The 24,289-nt window shown below is 34.0% G+C and overlaps 1 pseudogene; it reads right to left on the bottom strand.

The window, feature by feature from the left end:
- Positions 1–529: 529 nt before the first annotated feature.
- Positions 530–22,998, bottom strand: LOC139862576 (G-type lectin S-receptor-like serine/threonine-protein kinase At4g27290; annotated as a pseudogene).
- Positions 22,999–24,289: the final 1,291 nt, after the last annotated feature.

Raw genomic sequence — 24,289 nt, 5'->3', positions numbered from 1 at the left:
CAAGCTCGTACATTTGATCGTCGAGGAGTGTATCGCCATCATGGATGGCCTGATTAGCGGTTAGGGTTACTTGTATGGTCGTAGTTGTCGAAATGGAAAACAAAAAAACGCAAGAGTAAAAACTTGTGAAAGTTGTACATTGATGCCTTATTGCTTGTAATATTGGAATTTGGAATTTATGTAGTCTGTATATGAGGACTTTGAGGACTTTGAACAAACAGCTTATGTGCAAGTTACAAGCTAGAATATTAATATTAATCAAATTCAAATCATATGTACATGGAGTATTAAACTAAAAATATTATTACAACGATTCACCTAGAAGAACAAATGATTTACAGTAATATTTGAAAGACATCAAATTAACACTTTGACTATAATGTGATTTTCAATTTTTTTTTTTTTTTTTAGATTTATTTTGAGGTCTTGATTTTATTACATTCTATGTGTTAAATTGCATTAAGCTCAGAAAAAAACACACTTATGGTCACCAAATGGACCTTAATTGACACGCAAAAAATTACACATCTTATCGAGGTTCTAACGCTGTCATGGTGATATCATTGATGGATATCAGATTGACATTAGGCAGACCGCCCAACACAAAAAATGCAGGTTGTTTAGGTCGAGGTAAGGCATCATAATTTTGATCGAACATCAAAACTACAGACGCCATTGTTGGCCGATCTTTCGCATGATGTTGAACACATAAAAGACCAATATGTATTGTTCGAAGTACTTCAGAGTCTACACATGAGTTGTGCATATGTGGACTAAGCGAATCACGAGCCTTGCCTTCTTAGTAGAGTCTCCATGCCTAAATACAAGTGATGAATCAACGACAACAATAATCTTTTCAAATGGGTGATAATTTGTTATACCGGTATTCAGTTTCGGTTTTAAACGATTTATTTTAAAAGCTAAACTGAATGAAAACCAATTAAAAACAAACCGAATTTAAATTATATTTTTGGATCATTTCGATTTGGTTTACAGTATGAATATGATTTTTTATTCAGTTTTACTCAGTTGAATTCGATAAAATTGAAAATCGAGAAAAAAGTAATAATAAAATGTATTACTTATATAGAAAATGTTAACAAGATCCCTAAGGGTTGTCGTTAAGATGCATAAATAATTTATACACGACGGTTATGTTTGACTTTGATGTAACGGTTATTAAATTGTACAAGCTTTTTATGAACCTTAACGACAACCCTAAGGGTTGTCGTTGTTGATGGCAACGGAGACAGAAGCCAGGACCACCACAGAATATTGTCCGCTTTGGGAACAGCGAGCCACCAGCGACTCAACTGCCCTCACGGGTTTAAAACGCGTCCTGTGAGGAAGAGGTATCAAGCCACATATAAGGGCCTTTGTTTTTGCCTCTCCAACCGATGTGGGAAAGGGGTGAAGGTCACCCCAACAATCCCCCCCCAACATCGGTGTGGTAACCCCGGCTCTGATACCAGTTGATGGCAACGGAGACAGAAGCCAGGACCACCACAGAATATTGTCCGCTTTGGGAACAGCGAGCCACCAGCAACTCAACTGCCCTCACGGGTTTAAAACGCGTCCTGTGAGGAAGAGGTATCAAGCCACATATAAGGGCCTTTGTTTTTGCCTCTCCAACCGATGTGGGAAAGGGGTGAAGGTCACCCCAACAATAATTGAAAAGGGGGAGATTTGTTGGGTTTATATTTAAGTTTCCAAATATGAGGAATACTTAGCCCAAATGTCAAAGCCCAACAGTCGTTAGTATTTTCCTCGACACCGAACAAAATTAAAGTTTCATTTTGAATTTGTTTTGTTTTGTTTTTGAAATTTGAATTCAGATTCAGTTTATTTTTCGGATTTTGTCCCAAAGAATCTAAAACCGAACAATTCGAAATGAATAAACTGGGAAAATCGAAGATGAATCAATCAACACCCATAAAATTTAGTATGAATTATAGGTATATAACTTTCATGTGCAAGAAGGTTGTTACTTGCATATTCACGAGTGAATCCTCTATTTTTCTTTCCACTTACAATTTCCAAAACAAGAACTCCAAAACTATACACATCTGATTTTTCTGAAAAAGTCCCGTCTACAGCATACTCCGGCGATATGTATCCCCTACAGAGATTTTATGGAAATTAAGCATACGATAAGTGCGGCAAACATATAGAAAGACTTATCATGTATAGTTCAAGTTGTCTTCTTACAAAGTTCCAACCACGTTATTTGTATTTGCTTCGTTCTCATGTTCTTTGAACATTCTTGCCAAACCAAAGTCAGAAATCTTTGGGTTTAAATCCACGTCTAACAAAATGTTGCTAGCTTTAAGATCTCGATGAACAATCTTAAATCGTGAATCTTGATGAAGATAAAGAAGCCCTCGAGCAATCCCATGGATGATGTGATAACGAGAAGACCAGTCTAACGTTAAACTCTTCATTTTGTCTGTCGGACGTAAAATTTTAGTAAAAGAAAACATTTAGATATACGGTTGTTCTTAATTCATTAATAATAGTGCCTTATATTTGTGGATTAGTACAGTGACAACCTCTAAATACATTGTTAGCGTACATAAAAGTGTTATACACAGTACATATATAGCTGTTATATTTTGAGTTTAAAATGACAATTTTTGGATTGTACAAGTTGTACAATCCACATTAACAGCATCGTTAACGGTCAACGTTATACCATTTTATCTTTTTATGAACCGTTTTATATTTTAAAACCAGAAACAATATATATCAATAATTTGAAGTAAAAAAGTCGTACCAAAGATGAACGTGTCTAGGCTTTTATTTGGCATGTATTCGTAAATTAAGTTACTTTCATCTCCTTGAACGCAATATCCCAAAAGCTTTACAAGATTTCGATGTTGGAGTTTTGCAATGAATTTAACTTCATTTTTGAATTCATTAAGCCCTTGTCTTGAACTTTTTGACAATCTTTTCACAGCTATTTCTCGCCCATCGTCTAATACACCCTGAATATTAATTACAATCCGTTAACATCCACAATTACTAATCAAGAATGTAATTTTCTTATAAATAGTAGTTACTGTAGTTACCCTGTAAACAAGACCAAAACCCCCTTCTCCAAGTTTCATGTCATCAGCAAAATCATTAGTTGCCTTCGATATCTTAGTCAAACTAAAAGATATTAACTCTGTATCATCATCTTCGCTTTCCATGGAATAATCTTCGCCGACAGTTTGAAGCGGTTCATCTACAACGACAATGTATTACGAGTATATAACATGAGTTATGGTTCAGTTAGCTTTCAAATAATTTGTATCCATATCTATACATGTTACTGTTAGGACCATCATAGCTTAACATGTCTGTTATATAAGCCCTTCTTTAATACTCTAGAACTGTACTATTTAGTGATAGAGTAAGTAGTTCATGTAGACATTATATTCTTTTATCATTGATGTGGAACTTTGATTTGTACCCAATATATACCAATTAATACTCTACATGTCCCATAATAAGTGTCACATTTTAACTTTTAAAAGTTTTTTTTTTATAACTTTTGATTTTAAATATTTTTTTTTTGTTATATAATACTTCATAAGAGTTATACTAACGAAACTATATTGGGACACATTTTCTTCATATAATTTTCATCAAATATCATATAACACACAGAAAAAATGTATTTAAAGTTAAAGTTTAAAAAAAACTTTCAAAAGTCAAAATGAAATATTTATTTTGAAGCGGAGAAAGTATTATATTTACCCGATCAAAAACGATGGAAAGCATACCTGTTTTTTCGCTTAGTCTTCTTTTCTTCCTACTCTTGTTATACAGGATTGCTAAAATCAAGATCACTATAACAAGACTTGAAGAAATTGATAAAGCTAGTATGATTTTTTGTCTCTTTTTGTCATTGGAGGTAGGTTTGGATGTAGATTCATTAACTGGTATACATAACAAGAGCAAGATATACAAGTTAATAATGATAAAAACCAAACAGGTTGTGCTAGAAAATATTGTTTGATGTACCCAATACAAAGTCCAACTTTATGTATAATTCGTATTACTTTTATACATTTTATTTTTTCCCGGCAGTTACTTCGCGGAATTAGTACTTAATACTTAATAATAATAAAGATAAATAAAATTAAATAATATAATATAATAAAATAAAATAAAAGTAAGAATAATAATATGAAAAAAAATAATTTTATTTGCATTATCAATTACCAAATCAGTGATTAAAGATATAATCATTTGTTTAAAATTCAAATTAATCAATGTTTGATGTGAAAAGAGAGACAAATATAACATGTAATCCAAATCAATTGTTGAAATTGAAGGTTAAAATCTCATTTAAATGTCAAGATTTAATCTTTTTACAAATGCTAACATAAAGTTTTATATATATATATATAACAGTATAAAAAAGGAAGAAAAAATTAAAATTTTTTCATAATAAATAAACCTCTGAGATCATATATATTCATATAACTTCCAAGAACACTACTTCCAAGAACATTATCGTGATGTATAGTTAGTCGGGTTGCTCCCTTAGCACCCATTTCGTGTATTTCTAAATTGTTTCGTGTGATTCATGGGTGATTCAAGCATGTAAGAATCCCCATTGTATTGTAATCTTTGTGTTTTTTAAAAATATTTGCCTTTCAAAAAAAAAAAAAAAAAAAAAAAAAAAAAAAAAAAACTCAACGGTTTGGATGAGCCTTTATAAAACTTTGTATATTTTATTTAGTTATTTTAGTGTGATTTCCTAAAGTTTACATAAGAGTTATTATACATATAGACGCCCCTTGTTTGCATTATTTTATTTGCCTTGAAAACTTTTTCTATAACTTTTTTTTATATTTATAGAAAGAAAAAAATCTTTTACGGGTATCATTTAGATCGAATAAATATATCTTTAATCAAATTTATATGGAAAATTAAAAATAAATACGGAGTTTTACAAACGGGAGGTGATATGTACACAACCCAAAATTGTTATGTACACAACCATAATATTTTACAGTGCTGTACAGTACAGCACTGTAAAACATGATAATTGTGTACATAACAATTTTCAATTTTAAGTTGTGTACATATCATTACCCTTTACAAAATCGTTAGTTGTCAATATTGATCACTTGGGCACCTTGTCAGCCTGATTCAAAATTTGTCTGCTAGTCATCATTATTGAACTATATACTCCGTACTACATATGACTTTAAAATAACATCAGTTTGTGACAGAAAAATGTTGTCGATGACTTATTTATTAAAGGAGTTGATCCGTACACCATTTATTTTTTTACCATACACCACCAAACTATAATCTTTGACTATTTTACCCTTCTAATTCAAGGCTCTTTTCCCTAAATTAATTATGAGAAAGGGTAAAATAGTCCAAAATTAAATTTTGGTGGTGTATGGCAAAAAGTAAGTGGTGTACGTATCAACTCCCATATATTAAATGATCGACTCAAACCTTGTAAACAATTAAATGATCGATATGATATGAAATGTAAACTTACTTGTTAAATCTGATATGGCCATTCTTACGTAAAGATTTTGGCTTTCCTCAACCGTTCGAACATCCAACAAATCATCGAACCATATCAAACATCCGCTTCCGCCCATGGTTACATTAATGTTCGCGTAGGCCGTACACGAGCAATTGTTCTTGCAAACCCTCGCGCATTCACTTAACGTCATGCTTCTATTATACCACGATCTCCGAGTGTCTGGAAGTTTAACGTTTTTAAACACTCGAAAACCATCCCCATTCGGACAATTTAAAGGTGTTTTTCGACGACAACCACTTGACCACTCAGTCGCGGTCCATTCATTTGGGTTTCGTGGTTCAAACCCTTCCATACTGTTGGTGCATAAAAGGCCCGAGTTCGGATCAACCAAACAAGTTGGGCCCGTCAACCGACATAAGCCCAAGACGAGTATATAAGGAGTTGAAAGGCTTCATTTGTAGGTTGATGGTTCCATAAACCCTAATCAGTCCCCTGGTTGTTTCTCTCCAATCACAACCATACCAAAAATCCACCAAGTCGAATTAAAGACTCTAGGCTTCGATCTAATCAATCATTCTTGATTGGTTCGACTAAATCGACACCCGAACGTCACGAATTCGCTAGAACATCGATCTAAAGATCCGAATAGCTCCTACAAAGTGGTATCAGCGCGTACGGTTGTAGGATCGAATCGTTTGCAGCGAAAAATCGTTTTTGAGTTGTTAAAAAAATTGATTTTTTGGGTATTTTCACGTTTTTGGGTCAATAATTGAAAAATCCGATTTTAGGGTGTTAAAGTTCGAATTGATCAGTGATATACGTTCCTGGTAATCGTACAAACAATCTCCAATTTACAGATTTTGTTTTCATTTCCTATTCATCAAGAAATCTGAGTTTTGTATCCAATTTTTTCGTTCTTAAATCGACCGGATTTGTAAGTTTTAAAGTGTTTTTGGAAAATCTAAAAATGTAGAAGTGTTAGAAATCGTGTCTAGTATCTTTCTGCAAATTTTTAGCTCCTAATTCCATGTTTTGAGCCTCTTCTACCGTCGACCGCCACAAAACGCCACCACCGCCGCCGGTTTCTGCAAAATTCACCAAGAACACCCTGTTTTCTCCCTCGGCCGTTCGTCTCACTCCCTCGACCGATAGTCTCATTCACTCAACCGATTGAAACGACTCGCACGACCGATCGTCTATAATACCAATTTTCTAAAATTGTAACGAAGTGCTGCCCGATCGTCGACTGATAGTTGTATGTCGATCAACACTCCTGTTTCTGACGATCGATTGTGAAGAATCAAAGAAATTAAGTCGAATTTTTTTTTTAAAAAAAAACATTTAAGTTGCAGGTTGTTATGTGTACTCTGTTTCTGTTTCTGCTGTGTGTTCTTGCGTAGAAGAAGAAGTAACAGTATACTTCTATTGGTTTAGATATTGGTTTGGATTGTGTTAAGACTCATTTCAAGAGGAAAAGAGAAGGTTATCTTTTTGTGAAAAAGCAAGGGACCCCATCTTGGGATTATTTCTGGTCGATACAAACAAGAAGCAAGAGAGTTAATTTAATCAATTATTTCAACCCTTGTGGGCTCCATCTCTTGTTTAACCTTGGTCAACAAACAAAAAAAAGTGTTGTCTAATTGTGTAGTCTACTTGGTCCCACCTCCCTTCTTACTCACGTGAAGAAACAAGAAAGAAAGCAAGGAGGGTGTTTTTGATTGGTACAAGACAAATAAGGTGGACCCCTTTTGGCTTATCTTGGTCAACTAACAACCAAACATATAGAATGGGTGATTCATTGTCCATTGTTAAGCTACATTAGTTATCAGTTCAATTAATAAACTTTTTGTAAATTGTTTGTCAGAGACATAGAAAATTGATTTTAAGGATTTAAAAGGTTTAGTCATTATGATGGATAATTATGATGGATAATGGAATGAAGAAAAATATGGAAATTTTTTTGAAACATGAATGGAAAAGATTTACGGCGCGGAGTACTGAGAGTTTAGAAGATACGATAGCGAGGTATTGTCATCTCTTGTCTGAAATGAAAACTTGCGGAATCGAAGTGACGCAATCTAAAGCTGTTAAAGTTTTAAAAGAGGGTTTGCCACGGAAATGGGATCAATACATTGAGCAGATTGAATCAAGAGCATGGGCTTGCAACAAGGTTCTTACTCTTAATTCGTTTATATCCAAGTTGATAGAGAAGGAATTGGAGCAATGTACTAGAGGGAATATACTTCAAGATTCTAAGATAAACGATGTGTCTGAATCTGGGCCAGAGTTTAAAATTGAGAAGCTGGAGATAGTGTCAGACAGTTCTAGGCCAGAGTTTGAAATTGAGGTCTCGAACTTGACTACCGACTGTACATTCATGGCCAACACGTCGAGTAATGATAAGGTATGCAATGAATCTACTTCTGTTTGTTCTAAATGTGTTGATTTTGAACAGGAAATAGCTAGACTTGAATGTGTAGTTTCTAAACTTAGTGAAATACCTGTTAATTGTGAAACTTGTTTGAATCTTAGACTTGAACTTAAAAATTTGAGTCTTGAAAATCAGACAAATAAGAAGAATTATGATGATGCACTTTTCTACCTTAATAAGCAAAAAGACTATGTTGATGTTATTAAGGCCTTAGAGAATCAGGTAGGACACTTGAAAGCAACAGTTGTAGATGATCAGAAAGTCATTACTATGTACTTGAATCAGATAGAAAGCCTTAAGGAAGAAAAGGAATCTTTTAAGATAAAATATGAAACTGAAAAGGCTAGGATTGACAATTGGCAGAGATCAAAGTATGTCCTACAGACCTCAAATCCTCCTAAGGATGACAAACAGAAAGGTGTTAGTTACAAAGAGTGTGCGCCTCCTCTTATGAACGAATATCTTAAGAAGCCTAGTGAGAAGTGTAAGGATGATATTGTTGAGCAACAATATGGTGAGTCTAAGGAGACACCAGTTGACCTTAAGGATAAGAGTGAGAAGGTAGAGGTTAAGAAACTGCTAGAAAGTGTTTATGAAACAGAGTCAGATACTGATATTGACACTGAGAAAGACGGCAAACCATTCCGACCTGTGACTAAACCCATCACCATTTTGAAAAATCCTGAGAATGCTCGTAGGGTTAGTGCTAGTAAGAAACCAATATCAAGAAAAGTTGAGAAGTCTAGGAATCCTAAGGAGAAGCTTGTGTTTCAAACACCAGTTAAGTATGAGAAAGGACTGAACTTAGAAAATGAGTATGTTCTTACTCCACCACCTGAAGAACTTTTTAAGAGTGAGAGTTCTAAGACTAGCAGTGTTCCTAAGTTTGTTGACGAAGTTCTTTCAAATGATGAGACAGTTGAGGAGATTATGTCAAAACCTGTTGATAGACCTAAGTTAAAACCAATAAGAGCTACTAGATCCAAGTCCTCTAAGTCTAAATCAAAATTCAAGGTTAAGTCTGATCACAATCCAGTGGCCAAGCAAGTTACTGAGGAAGGAGACCTAGAATACAAGACTATCCCTGGGGTCCCCATAAAGACTCCGAACGTCGAAAATAGGTACATACCTCCACATAGACGAACTTTGAGTCACGAATGTAGACTTGACAGGAGAGCAGGTCATTACTCAGGTAAATTCGCTGACCGTAGAACATATTTTGATTCAGGAGAATTAGGACACATTGCATGGAATTGTCCAAAGAGGTCTCGTACACCATATAGGAAGGTTGACCTGAACCAAACATTTAATGAAAATTTGTCTAGGTCAAAATGGAAGAACAACAAATTTTTCAAAAATCGTTCAACCTCACCTATTAAGAACCGTGTTTTTTCTCCAACTGTTAAGATTTCCACGCCCATTGATGTTAATGAAACACCATTTTATCATAAACAGTCACAATCTAAGCGTCGTGTCTGGAAATCTAAATCTGAGGGAGGTGGTAGTACTAGTGATAGTGATGTGAATATGACACCGTCAGGATCCATTGGAAAATGGGTGGATCTACAGGTTGTTGGTGTCGACGGGAAACCCACTGCCATTCGGGCTTGGGTTCCCACTTTGAACTAATATTGTTTTTGAGCTTGTGCAGGTCACCATGGTTGTTTAACCTTGTTGATAGTACCTGGATTGTCGACAATGGGGCGATCCGCACAGAATTGCCCAGGAGAATGGCTTGTATATACTTCTGTATGCAACCTGAATCGAAATGTATGTTATTGGCTTCTACATAATTCATTGTAGAACCCGTGTAATAACGTCATTTGGTGTCAAAAATCAGTCTGATATCGTCCCAGAAACGAAACGTCAAATGAGTAACCAACTCTTTTTATGTTTTCTTTGTTGTATTTGTTTACATTTGCATGTTAGGTAGTTTAAATTTCCGCATTGCATTTTATTTTCTGATTGCATAAAATCCAAAAAGCCAAAAAGATTTTCGGTTTTAGTATTTTAGGGGGAGAAAATGGTAACATCAGAAAATACAAAAAAATCATAATATTATAAAAATTCATAAAAAAAATAAAAAAATCTTGAAAATGAACCGTTGATCTATCTGTTGGAAAATGAATGTATTATTGAACTTGCATGTTTATCGTTTGGCGCATATAGTAAGTAATATAGATTAAATCAGTGATTATTCATATCAAGTACTATTAAGCCTTATGACTCAATCATAGAATGAGATGATCACACTCATAATCATGTAAATATCTTGATGAGGAAATCATGGAAAGATTTACAGCGGTTGAATGGTAGTCACCTAATTATCACGTGTGCATATTCTAGAAATAATTGTTCAGGTAATCAACAGAAGGTGAGGGTATTCCCTATTGAGATTTATACTGGACATATTTGGCGACGAATATCCCCAAGCAATAATCAAAATTTGCTCTACCATTGAGTCTGATGACTAATTAGGATATTCAAGTGATCAATACAAGGTGAGGATATTTTGTACAGATATTGTATATCAAATTCTATGCTTGAATCCAAACATAGAAAGGTTAGCTTACATAGAGGTAAATATATTTCGAAAATAATGTCTAAAAGTATATCCGACCATCACGGGCCGTCCTTGTCTTTAAGGGAGAACACCTATGAATGATTTGAGCATCCAAAGTAATTATGAAGTCAATGAGCATCTACATAAAGTTCAAGTCAAGTTTCAACAGGATGAAAACAATATTCAAATGTTCAAAGACGAAGAGTTCAAGTCAAAATCAATCAAGAAGAAAGATAATGAGGAGAGTTCCCATAATTAAAGAAGATTTGTGCTCAAATCTCAAATCATTCATAGTGTGCCGCTCTCGCGTGGCTTGGATTGTTGATCCAGGAGTTCACATTAAACTGCCGAGCATCCTTGTGCCTGTGATATAAGATATACCCATTAAGACAGGAAGCTATAAATATATTTACAGATATGTAATCTAAGTTATGCTATCACAGATGAAAAGTATGGGGCTTATAGCGTTTGTGTATGCACATCTCAAAATATTCAAAATACTATGAGATCTATCCAAGCCATCTAAATTAAAGGTATAGGTTGAGGTAGAAGCTCAAGGCTGACAGGAATATTCAAAATACTGTGAGAGTACCTCCTGATCAATTAGATCAAATGTATGTGCTAGTGATAACGGACAACGTCTGGACTTTAGTGCTCAATTGACTACCTGATACATCGTGCAATCTCAAATGAGGACTGATTCTATGATCTAATCTAGCATAGCAATATGTTAAAGTAATTAATCAATATGATCATCAAAATGTCTATGAGGAAAGAATATGAAGGCTTAATGTGACTTGATATCTATAATCAGAGTTTTAATCTGTAGGTACTTTATCCTAAGAGTTGAACGAAGTTGATTTGCTACTATAGTTTAGTATTGATTCCATGTTAAGATCAACATCTCGCAAAAATATGTGATTTTGTTTCCGTTAAAATGTTTGTTAGTATTTTAGCGTAATTGCATCAACTTTTCATACATGCATTCATACTATGAAAAATGCAAAAATATTTTTAGTGTCTTTTAGCATAAATTTTAGAAAATTCAAAAATATTTTCTGTCTTATTTATTTTTTGGTTACTCATGTGAATTCAAATTGACGTATCAGACTGAAGCTGAGTTTGTGTGAAAGGCGAATAAATGTTTTGCTGATTGAAAATTCATGTGTTTTGAAAATGTTTAAACAATTTATTTTGAATGTTTGTGAAGAATGTTGTGTCAAAATGGTTAAACCAGTGTGTGTTTGAGATAAATGTTTTATATGACCAACATTTTGTTAAAGTTGATATACGTACGAGCCATGTTCACTGCAAGAAGAAGTTAAAGTTAGAGCTTCTGAAGTTCTGATGAGAGTAAAGGAATGGCGTACGTGATAGAAAGGAATGAAGTTGCTTAATTGATTGTCTCGCATATTCTAAATGTTTATGATTGTAAAGAAATGAGAGATTGATTATGTCTAACGTGCTCATGTCTATATATGTCATTGTGCTTTGTGATGTTTACATGTGCAGGTTATGAAGCTTTAGAAAGAAATAGAAGTTACTGTGGGGTAATCAGAATCGTCTGATTATTTATGGGCCAAACAATGTCAAATCTTAAAATTCCGCTGCTTCTAAGAAGATTTGAAGAGATTGAAGAACCTGAAGTCACAACAGTCATAAGTTAGGGTTAATCTGATGACTGGTGCGCTTTGAAGATTGTTGAGTATAATTCTCCGGGTATCTAAAGAGATTTTGAAAGGACCCGTCCTAATCCACCTGGACGAAGTCATCAACATTTGGTCCCATTGCGATGATCGGCTCTAAGTAATGTCCTTATATTGAGCAAATGCACAGCGGAAGACTTAATTCGTACCTGAGAATAAACATACTTTAAAGTGTCAACCAAAAGGTTGGTGAGTTCATAGGTTTATCATAACAATCATTTCAATATGTTAATAGACCACAAGATTTCATAATCATAAACATAATACACTCGCAAGTGTATGTAAAGCATTCTAAGTGGTTGAGCATTTGGTAACCATACTTAACATTTAATCAACGTGGCATATTCCCTTTATTATGAAATCTCACTACACCGTACCAAGTGTAGTCACCAAAACAAAGTACTGTGCAACCGTTGAATACTGGTCGTCCAGTCCGGTTGGGGTTGTCAGGCCCGATAGATCTATCAACAGGATTCGCGTTTACAATACCCATGTAAATAGTAGTTACCAAGCTACAGGGAAATATGCCAGTGGTACAACTCAATGTAGAATATATTTTTAAGTACTTGTGTCTATTTTGTAAACATTTATAAAAGCAGCGCATGTATTCTCAGCCCAAAAATATATATTGTAAAAGCAATTAAAAAGGGAGCAAATGAAACTCACTTTTGCCTTGAAGGTATTTAATTCGACTTGGTCTCCGATAGATATCACGAACCTAACCATATATATAATATATCAACATATTTTCTTTTTAAGTAATCGTTACATATATATATACTTTTAGTACTTTTAATATTTTCTTAGTCCGTAGTTAGCAGTCCGATGTTAGTGGTCCACAATTAGTTGCTTAAATAAAATAAATAAAGACCCCATCGTATTCGTATTGATCAGAATTAATCTCGACCCATGGTACCATGTTGTCAAATGACGTGTTGCGTACATAAAGTACCGTGTTGTCAAATGACGTGTTGCGTACAATCATGAGGTCTTATGATTAATCTTCTCGTGTTGTTTACGGGTGGTCCTGAAATATATAAAATCAAATCATAAGTAATTATATATAAAATATCATATTAATTAGAAAAGATATGATTAATTTACTTTTTCTCCAAATATTTTCGTAGCTAAACTAGCTTCGGATACCCAATCTTGTTTTAGTCGTAGTTTCTTCATTACAACTCCGTTTTTGTTGGTTCAACTTGCCACTTCCTTGGATCGAGTCAAATTTTAAGAATATGAACTGAAAATACCTTAGTTTGTATTCGAAATTATAGGTTATAGGTCAAACTTTGGTGAAACTTATGAAAGTGATCATTTTCCATTATAAAAACAACATTTAATGATCATTTTTCTAAAAATACTTACACTTTGAGTTAAACCATGAAATTTTTATGTGTTAACATATTCATAAGAAATATCATTTTTCCAGAACATGAACTTCCAATTCAAAGTTCAAGATGGTTTTTAATTATCCAACCCAAAACAGCCCCCGGTTGCACTCTGACGACGTAGATTCAGTTTTTAAGATGTTCTTTGTAAAACCAAGTTATATTTTGTTAGGTTAGCATATCATTATGATATATTACAGGTCTTAAATTGTTTTAAAAGTCAAGTTAGAAGGATCTATTTAGTTTGCGAACAAGTTTGAAATCATTCAAACCATGTTCTTGTTGTTAAAATTTTATACCACAAAATAAGATAGCTATATGAATATGAATTGAATAAGATTATGAACAAGGTTACTACCTCAAGTTACTTGGACAAAGTTACTGCAAAAGATAAGAAATAATCTTGGAATCAAAGAGTGGTGGAGTTAGATCAAAAGGTTGGAAGTAAACTTCTTCAAATGGGTGGTTATTTTGATATGTTCTTGAAAGAGTTTTCTTATGGTGTTTAAGGCTTGTAATTGAAGCTAAATGATGGGGAAAATGCTTGGAGATGATCAAGTATGAAGTTAGGAGTATTTTGAGAGATAAATGAGGGTGTAGATATGAGAAAATGGAGTGAAGAAATGGTGTTCATTTATAAAAACGTTTTTAGTTTATAAAGAAAGAAAATGATTCCTAATTTTGTTTTCTTACTAATAATTCATACTACTTGACAAATCCTAGTTACCTCATATCTAGGGCAGTAATAATGTTGATTAGGATGTTGATTTGATGTGTATATACCAATAGTAAATACGTATAGAAGCTGGGTATGATACGGGTACATATACCCTAGATATACGTATAGAAATCTTGAGGAAACGGAACGAGAATTCAAATATAGCTATATTTTGTGAATATACTTATATTGTTTTATGTATTTAAGTCCTTAAAAAGTGATTAAATACATTATATATACGATACATGTATAAGCATTATAGATTATAAGTATATATATCAAAGAATGTTACGTATAATTATCGTTTTGAAAACTTAAGTTAGTAGTTTCAAAATATACTTATAACTCATTGTCATTAGTACACAATGAGATGTTAAACCATCCTTAAATCATGTTAAATATATATAAATACATATATATACACAAACGTATAATTATCGTATGTTATATAGTTCGTGATATCATCGGTCATATTGGACGGTCAAACGTTGTGTAAAACTCTTTTCAAAAACACAAGTCTCAACAATTTAGATTGCTTATCATGTTTGTATGGTTTAATTTATGTAAATATTAATCTCATAAGTATAATTTGGTCAGAAAATTCCGGGTCATTACAGTACCTACCCGTTAAAGAAATTTCGTCCCCGAAATTTGATAGAGGTTGTTATGGATAAAAATAAGAAGGTTTTCATGACAAATATAAGGTGATAATGGAGTTTTATCATCATTTAGTAATGTAGATAAAACGATTCGATTATGCGAAGAATATAAATGAGACTATCGTAAAAGAGTGAGATGAGTAAAATATATTCGTCTTAACCGATGACGTAGTTATGATTGATTTCCGGGATTTAAGGTATTTAAAGAGAATCTTACATAATAAGATTTGGTTCTTTGGTGATTAAGGAAATCAGGATCTTCTTTGATTATATGCAATAATCTGTTTCGATTGCTCTGTCGGATATTTCACTATAAATTCACCCCTTCGTTTCCTTATTTTCCACGACTCACACCTTCTATTCTTTCTCCCTTGATTCTTACTTTAAAGCATTCATCAATATGCTCCATCCAGTCCTGATTCTTGATATACTCCTAACTTTTATATCTGTCATTCTTCTTTTTCATCTACCACCAGAAGAATCTATTTACTTCTACTATACTCTTGTGTTTATAGTGTTTCTAATTCTCCCGTGTCTCTATATTGCTATCTGCATCGATATACACGGTTTGTAATTTCAGGGTTATTATCGGAGTTTATATTCTTCCTTATTTTTCGGAGCTTCATGCTTTCGTTTTCTCTTCCCGACTTCGAGTCAAGCGAGTAATCGTCCAGAATTCGTAGATATGAAATTCAGAATGAACATAGCTAATGCTCTAAGAAGAAAATGGTAATAGAATGATTTTGATTTGTTAAATTACCATAATACCCTGGAGATGACCGAGTCATCCAGAAAAATATTCTTTTGATATGTTTAGAGATCAGATAGAATGTAAGAGTCGTGTAAATGGCACATGATGACGGTACTATAAATCATCATGCTTTATTAGAAACTCAGCATGACTTACTGTAATATAATGACGTTGATCAAGTGTCATTATATTATACTAATCCATGCTTCAGTTCCCAACACTACTTCAAAACATTCATATTTTAAACTCGAAGGTTTCAGAATTTAGAAACTAACACAGTTTCTTTTATGTTGCAGATATTACAGAGAGATAAATGATCTCAGATAAGAATAGTTGTGAAAATATCGCCAGAAATATGGAGGATATTTATAATAGAACATTCGAGAATATCTTAGAATTTCTAATATCAATGGATGATGAAGAAGATTTGTCTGTGAAGGTTTAGAATGAGAACTAAGATGTTTGCTAATGATTTCAGCAGGCACAGAATCATTTGGATTCTTTGAAGGCAAACTTATTCTTTGTGATTTGTCCACGGCTTTCTTCATAGTTTCGCATAATCCGCTTTTCGGTACTAAATTATCTATCGAGCGTTCCTAACACTCCTTTCTTTATCATCAAACTTTTGGCCATTAAGATCATCTACAACATGCTGCTTCGTCAGCATTTTCAAAGTTAACTGATCTGGGTCATCGGTTATCAAACCGAGGTAGTTTCAGGAGAATTGTGTTTTTAGAATGATTAATCGCTGATGGTAATATTGTGGAATATAAAAGGTTCCCCAGTAACAATAAAGAGTACGCATATATATCGCGGTTATAATAAAGTTGTTTCGGATGAAAAGTCGGAGTTGACTTGCTGGAGCTGTGACAAAATTAGCTACTTTGGAAAGGGATTGCAAAACGATCTTCGGTAATAACAATGTCAAAGGAACTAGAATAGATACGTGTCAAACGTTTACTCAGTTTCTGAGGGTTTTTCAGGTGCATAACTATATGCATCAATCTTTTCTTCCGTAGATGAAGTGCGGTTGGTTTATCCTCTCGGTTGAGTTGTTTTTAAGAATCATGATAGATTTGAACGCTGATTGTAATCGTCGAGATACAATGAGGTTTAAGATGAAATCAAGTGGCAATCTTGAAGAAATGTTTAGTTTCCTATGTTATAATCAATATTTTAATTCATTTTAATTGTCCAATGTCATTAGTCCACAGTCGATAGTCCACAGTAACAGTCCAATAATTCATATATAGTTTAATATATAATATACGAATTAATTAATACGTGTCGTGACCCGTATACGTCTCAGACTCGATCACAACTCAAACTATATATATTATTGTAGAATCAACCTTAACCCTGTATAGAGAACTCAATCATTACTGCATATAGAGTGTCTACGGTGATTCCAAATAATATATATAGATGCGTCGATATGATATGTCAAAACATTGTATACGTGTCCCGATATTTAAAGTGCGTAAAATAATTACAGAAATTAAATGACGATAAATAAAAGTGCGATAATTAAATTGCGATAAATAAACTGCGATAAATAAAATGTAATCAGTTAGCTAGGAACAGTTAGCTGGAACAGTTAGCGTGGATTCTTAACAAAATTTTTCATAGTTAATTTGTTTGTTTCTAACAGATTTTATTTTGTCATATGTTTTCTTCATATGCCACTTGTTGGATTCTGGGAAGTCAAAATCCAAATATGAAATTGAATGAAAATGGTTATTCTGCGGTGAACGGATACGTATATCGGTGGTTGTAAGTAGGATAGTAAATGACTGTTGAATCAGCTTCGACGAATGTACAATGTAACTTATTAAGATGAAATCTAATTATTCCTCGGGTATTACCTACCCGTTAAAAAAAATAAATCCACCATTAATATTTTGTACAAAAGAACTTTTAATTACAATCTTTATGAAAACATATATACATATATATTTTCTTCAGATGAAATCATGAATTTAATGAGTTAATATGATATTAATCTCATTTGCTTTTCGGTTTGAGCTAGAATAAGAAATCTTTAAAACTTTTTGAAACCACATATTCTTCGCAGAATATCATGGATCAATACTTCATCGTTCATTATTGTTGGTACTCCTTAGTATCAATGGTGCGTATGATGTTGATGTTTGTGGGACAGATTATGATGTCGAGACGTGTGATGCGGATGTTGTTTGTTAGTGGTGATGATGGTATTGTTGATTTTATTGATGGTGGTGCTGATTATACTGCTGGTGCTGCTGCCGGTGTTTGCAACCTTCGCACCATGTTCTCCAAAGCCGTCATGCTAGCGCGAAGTTCGTTAACTTCTGCTAGTACACCGGGATGATTGGCGGTTGGAGCGAGCGAATGAACAAGATTTGTAATATGGGATAGTATATAATCGTGATGAGATACTCTAGAAATGAGAGAGAAAATGGTGTTTCGAATAGGTTCGCCGGTAAGTGCTTCAGGTTCATCGCCAAGAGGGAAATTTGGTGGATGGAATGGATCACCTTCTTCTTGTCTCCAGTGATTTAGTATATTACGAACCCATCCCCAATTCATCCAGAATAGATGATGGGAAATTGGTTGATCCATTCCGGTGACGCTGCTTTCGGAGCCCGAATGGAAATTCATATCGGCATAACTGTCGGAATCTGAAGAATTCGAACTAGTTGCGGAATCCATCTTGTATAATGGGGAAAATGAATTTTTGGTATGGAATAGATTATAGGAGTTAGATTTGGTACTCTTCAATACATAATTTACATATGTATATATAATACCAAAATTCCGTAAATTACGGAGAATCTTTGAAAAGATATCAGTCAAAGTTCGCAATAACAGATATGCTAAGATAAGAATTCGTCTATACACTATCAATGCAGTAAATGCAGTAAAACGTGTCTAGACTTATGAATGATAAGCAGGTAATTAAGCAGATGATTTTCGACTAGAAATGATAAGCAAAACTTTTGATATGTAGACACGGTCGAAGTCCAGACTCATTAATGCATCCTAACAACTACTAGTTAGACACACTAATGCAAGACCTGGTTCGCTACGACCACCGCTCTGATACCAACTGAAAGGACCCGGCCTAATCCACCTGGACGAAGTCATCAACATTTGGTCCCATTGCAATGATCGGCTCCAAGTAATGTCCTTATATTGAGCAAATGCACAGCAGAAGACTTAATTCGTACCTGAGAATAAACATGCTTTAAAGTGTCAACCAAAAGGTTGGTGAGTTCATAGGTTTATCATAACAATCATTTCAATATGTTAATAGACCACAAGATTTCATAATCATAAACATAATACACTCGCAAGTGTATGTAAAGCATTCTAAGTGGTTGAGCACTTGGTAACCATACTTAACATTTAATCAACGTCGCATATTCCCTTTATTATGAAATCTCACTACACCGTACCAAGTGTAGTCACCAAAATGAAGTACTGTGCAACCGTTGAATACTGGTCGTCCAGTCCGGTTGGGGTTGTCAGGCCGGATAGATCTATCAACAGGATTCGCGTTTACAATACCCATGTAAATAGTAGTTACCAAGCTACAGGGAAATATGCCAGTGATACAACTCAACGTAGAATATATTTTTAAGTACATGTGTCTATTTTGTAAACATTTATAAAAGCAGCGCATGTATTCTCAGCCCAAAAATATATATTGCAAAAGCAATTAAAAAGGGAGCAAATGAAACTCACTTTTGCCTTGAAGGTATTTAATTCGACTTGGTCTTCGATAGATATCACGAACCTAACCATATATATAATATATCAACATATTTTCTTTTTAAGTAATCGTTACATATATATATACTTTTAATACTTTTAATATTTTCTTAGTCCGTAGTTAGCAGTCCGATGTTAGTGGTCCACAATTAGTTACTTAAATAAAATAAATAAAGACCCCATCATATTCGTATTGATCAGAATTAATCTCGACCCATGGTACCATGTTGTCAAATGACGTGTTGCGTACATAAAGTACAGTGTTGTCAAATGACGTGTTGTGTACAATCATGAGGTCTTATGATTAATCTTCTCGTGTTGTTTACGGGTGGTCCTGAAATATATAAAATCAAATCATAAGTAATTATATATAAAATATCATATTAATTAGAAAAGATATGATTAATTTACTTTTTCTCCAAATATTTTCGTAACTAAACTAGCTTCGGATACCCAATCTTGTTTTAGTCGTAGTTTCTTCATTACAACTCCGTTTTTGTTGGTTCAACTTGCCACTTCCTTGGATCGAGTCAAATTTTAAGAATATGAACTGAAAATACCTTAGTTTGTATTCGAAATTATAGGTTATAGGTCAAACTTTGGTGAAACTTATGAAAGTGATCATTTTCCATTATAAAAACAACATTTAATGATCATTTTTCTAAAAATACTTACACTTTGAGTTAAACCATGAAATTTTTATGTGTTAACATATTCATAAGAAATATCATTTTTCCAGAACATGAACTTCCAATTCAAAGTTCAAGATGGTTTTTAATTATCCAACCCAAAACAGCCCCCGGTTGCACTCTGACGACGTAGATTCAGTTTTTAAGATGTTCTTTGTAAAACCAAGTTATATTTTGTTAGGTTAGCATATCATTATGATATATTACAGGTCTTAAAGTGTTTTAAAAGTTAAGTTAGAAGGATCCATTTAGTTTGCGAACAAGTTTGAAATCATTCAAACCATGTTCTTGTTGTTAAAATTTTATACCACAAAATAAGATAGCTATATGAATATGAATTGAATAAGATTATGAACAAGGTTACTACCTCAAGTTACTTGGACAAAGTTACTGCAAAAGATAAGAAATAATCTTGGAATCAAAGAGTGGTGGAGTTAGATCAAAAGGTTGGAAGTAAACTTCTTCAAATGGGTGGTTATTTTGATATGTTCTTGAAAGAGTTTTCTTATGGTGTTTAAGGCTTGTAATTGAAGCTAAATGATGGGGAAAATGCTTGGAGATGATCAAGTATGAAGTTAGGAGTATTTTGAGAGATAAATGAGGGTGTAGATATGAGAAAATGGAGTGAAGAAATGATGTTCATTTATAAAAACGTTTTTAGTTTATAAAGAAAGAAAAGGATTCCTAATTTTGTTTTCTTACTAATAATTCATACTACTTGACAAATCCTAGTTACCTCATATCTAGGGCAGTAATAATATTGATTAGGATGTTGATTTGATGTGTATATACCAATAGTAAATACGTATAGAACCTGGGTATGATACGGGTACATATACCCTAGATATACGTATAGAAATCTTGAGGAAACGGAACGAGAATTCAAATATAGCTATCTTTTGTGAATATACTTATATTGTTTTATGTATTTAAGTCCTTAAAAAGTGATTAAATACATTATATATACGATACATGTATAAGCATTATAGATTATAAGTATATATATCAAAGAATGTAACGTATAGTTATCGTTTTGAAAACTTAAGTTAGTAGTTTCAAAATATACTTATAACTCATTGTCATTAGTACACAATGAGATGTTAAACCATCCTTAAATCATGTTAAATATATATAAATACATATATATACACAAACGTATAATTATCGTATGTTATATAGTTCGTGATATCATCGGTCATATTGGACGGTCAAACGTTGTGTAAAACTCTTTTCAAAAACACAAGTCTCAACAATTTGGATTGCTTATCATGTTGGTATGGTTTAATTTATGTAAATATTAATCTCATAAGTATAATTTGATCGGAAAATTCCGGGTCATTACAGATTTTACTCAAAGGTTCAACATATGATATTTCATGGTAATTGTATCGACTTGCGATTATCATTGGAATATAACAAGGATAAAGATGAAGAGAGAAAGTACGTGCCATATTAGAGGAGTTTATTGGTGCTTAAGGGATATCTCGTGAAACTGAATGTAATGCCACATCCGAGGGGGAGTATGATGATCCTCAAGGGAATTTGTTGGTGTATAAATTCGAGTGAATAATGAATGTTGATCGAACTAGGTCCTAGGGGGAGTATGTTGGTGCATAAAAGGCCCGAGTTCGGATCAACCAAACAAGTTGGGTCCGTCAACCGACATAAGCCCAAGACGAGTATATAAGGAGTTGAAAGGCTTCATTTGTAGGTTGATGGTTCCATAAACCCTAATTAGTCCCCTGGTTGTTTCTCTCCAATCACAACCATATCAAAAACCCACCAAGTTGAATTAACGACTCTAGGCTTCGATCTAATCAATCATTCTTGATTGGTTCGACTAAATCGACACCCGAACGTCACGAATTCGCTAGAACATCGATCCGAAGATCCGAATAGCTCCTACACATACAACTACAAGCCGGTGAGTTGTTTGGGTTGCACTTTCCGTACTTACCACATAGCCCGTATTGACTACACATGTCCACGTATGCGTTCCAAAATAGGAACCATTCTTTGGTTCGGTCTTTCCAGTTTAGTCGTGACACGCTTCCATCTGGAAGCATATGGAGGCGTGATATGACTGAACTGTTCACAAGTTCGTATCTATAGAACACCTCTTTATCAGTGAACACAAATTTGTGCGTAAGTATCGCGTTTATATGAAAAGGCATACCATTGAACGTATCACCGTTCCATGGTCCAAACCTCGAGCGTGGAATGGACCCTTGATATTCAAACAATTGAGGGAATCCATCAGTATTCATGAGCGCTACGAATTGACCCGATGAAGGATCATCGACACTCCTCCACGACCTCAACCGTCTCTCTCGTCCTGAAACCAAGTCCTTCCCTAATTTCATTCCGGGAAGAAACGTGTCTCCAGGATAATCAAAACTCTGCCAAATAAAACTTTCTTGGCCCGTTTCCCTCACGACCAAATTTCCAGAGTTCAGAAGTTCTGCCTCCGGATTGACGGTCGTGAGAGATCTTGGGTCATTATTTGATGACCAAACAATGGTGTTGTTGCTACCAGCAATAACCAATAGGGACCCATTGGTGTCTAATTTAAAGACACCAGACGAATCCGTTATTGGTGTCTCCCGGTTAGCTACCCACACCACGGTTTGTGGGGATATGTTCTTATACCATATCCCCAAGTAACGGTTTCGAGTGTTTTCAGTACTAAAGAATCCGAGCTCGTAAGTTTCATCGGCCGAAACAAGAGTATCTCCATCTCGGATTGCTTGATCAGCAGTTATGGTAACTTGTACTGTACAAGTTGATATACCGGAAAGCACTACACTGATGAGTAAAAGCTTGTTAAGGTTTGTCATTAATGTTTGGTTTTGTGTGGGTAGAATGTAAAATTCTTATGGAATTTATATAAAAAAGTATATCTACAAAACTTGCGTGAGTTGGAGACTTGGAATTAAAGCCAAAACTGGTTGACTAGCTCAGTAAGTCGTTGTCCAATATCCCGTGAGTAAATAGTCAACTTTGACTTTCACTTGCTTACAATAATGATGAATGATGATGGTGATTAATGGATAACTAAGTGGGTGATGGGTCATATATCATTATTGATAGGATATGTAATAGGCGAGTACAATAGATCGAGGTAGAATTTATAAATTGATGAATCATATAATATAATTTGGAAAATTAAATATAATCAAATTTGGTTAAGATTAGAGAACTTCCCTTCAGAAAAAAAAATGCAGGTTGTACTGGTCTAGGCATGCAATGCACCATCTTGATAAAATATCAAACCACATATAACATTGTTGGTCTGTCTTTTGCATGATGTTGCACGTATAGAAGAGTAGAAGACGTACCATTGACCGTAGTGCAGCAAAATCAACACACGAGTCACTCATATGTGGACTAAGCAAACTTAAGAGCAGTGCCTTCTGCATAAAGTATCCATGCCTGACATAAAATTTAATAAACCACAACAATCATCATTTAGTTATATAGAATAAAATTCAAATCAACATTAAAATTAAGTTTAGAAAACTTGTATGCACATGAAGGTTATCACTGTCCTTTTCTTGTGAGAATCCTCTTTTTTTACTTTTTGCTCACTATTTCTAACACAAGAACGCCAAACTGAATACGTCAGATTTTTCTGAGAAAGTTCCATTTACAGCAAACTCTGGTAATATTCAAGGGTGATGATCCGTACACAACTAAATTTTAATCATACACAATCAAACATGCTTTACTGGATTGTAAAGTACAACATCATGAAGCATATCTCGTTGTGTACGGTTAAAAATTGGTTGTGTACGGATGAGTCCCCAATATTTAACCCCTAAAACTAGATCAAGAAAACAGGACATAAGATTTTAGCAAGTGTAATGTGTAAAAAAAGTAAGGTGGCTTGGGATATTATTGTCTACATCCTACTTACCTCATACCCCGCACTTGCAATGATGCTTACAAAGTTCCAGTTAACTTCATTGTCGGTGGTTTCTTCATTCTCATGTTCCCTGAACATTCTAGCACATCCAAAGCCCGATATCTTTGGGTTCATCTCAACATCCAACACAATGTTGCTAGCTTTAAAATCTAGAAGAACAAATTTAAACCGTGAATCTTGATGAAGATAGAGAAGCCCTAGAG

Source organism: Rutidosis leptorrhynchoides, chromosome 8 (genome assembly GCF_046630445.1).
Source record: "Rutidosis leptorrhynchoides isolate AG116_Rl617_1_P2 chromosome 8, CSIRO_AGI_Rlap_v1, whole genome shotgun sequence".
Classification (NCBI taxonomy): Eukaryota; Viridiplantae; Streptophyta; class Magnoliopsida; order Asterales; family Asteraceae; genus Rutidosis; species Rutidosis leptorrhynchoides.
Note: the sequence above shows the minus strand (reverse complement) of the source record. Positions and strands in the feature narration are given on the sequence as shown.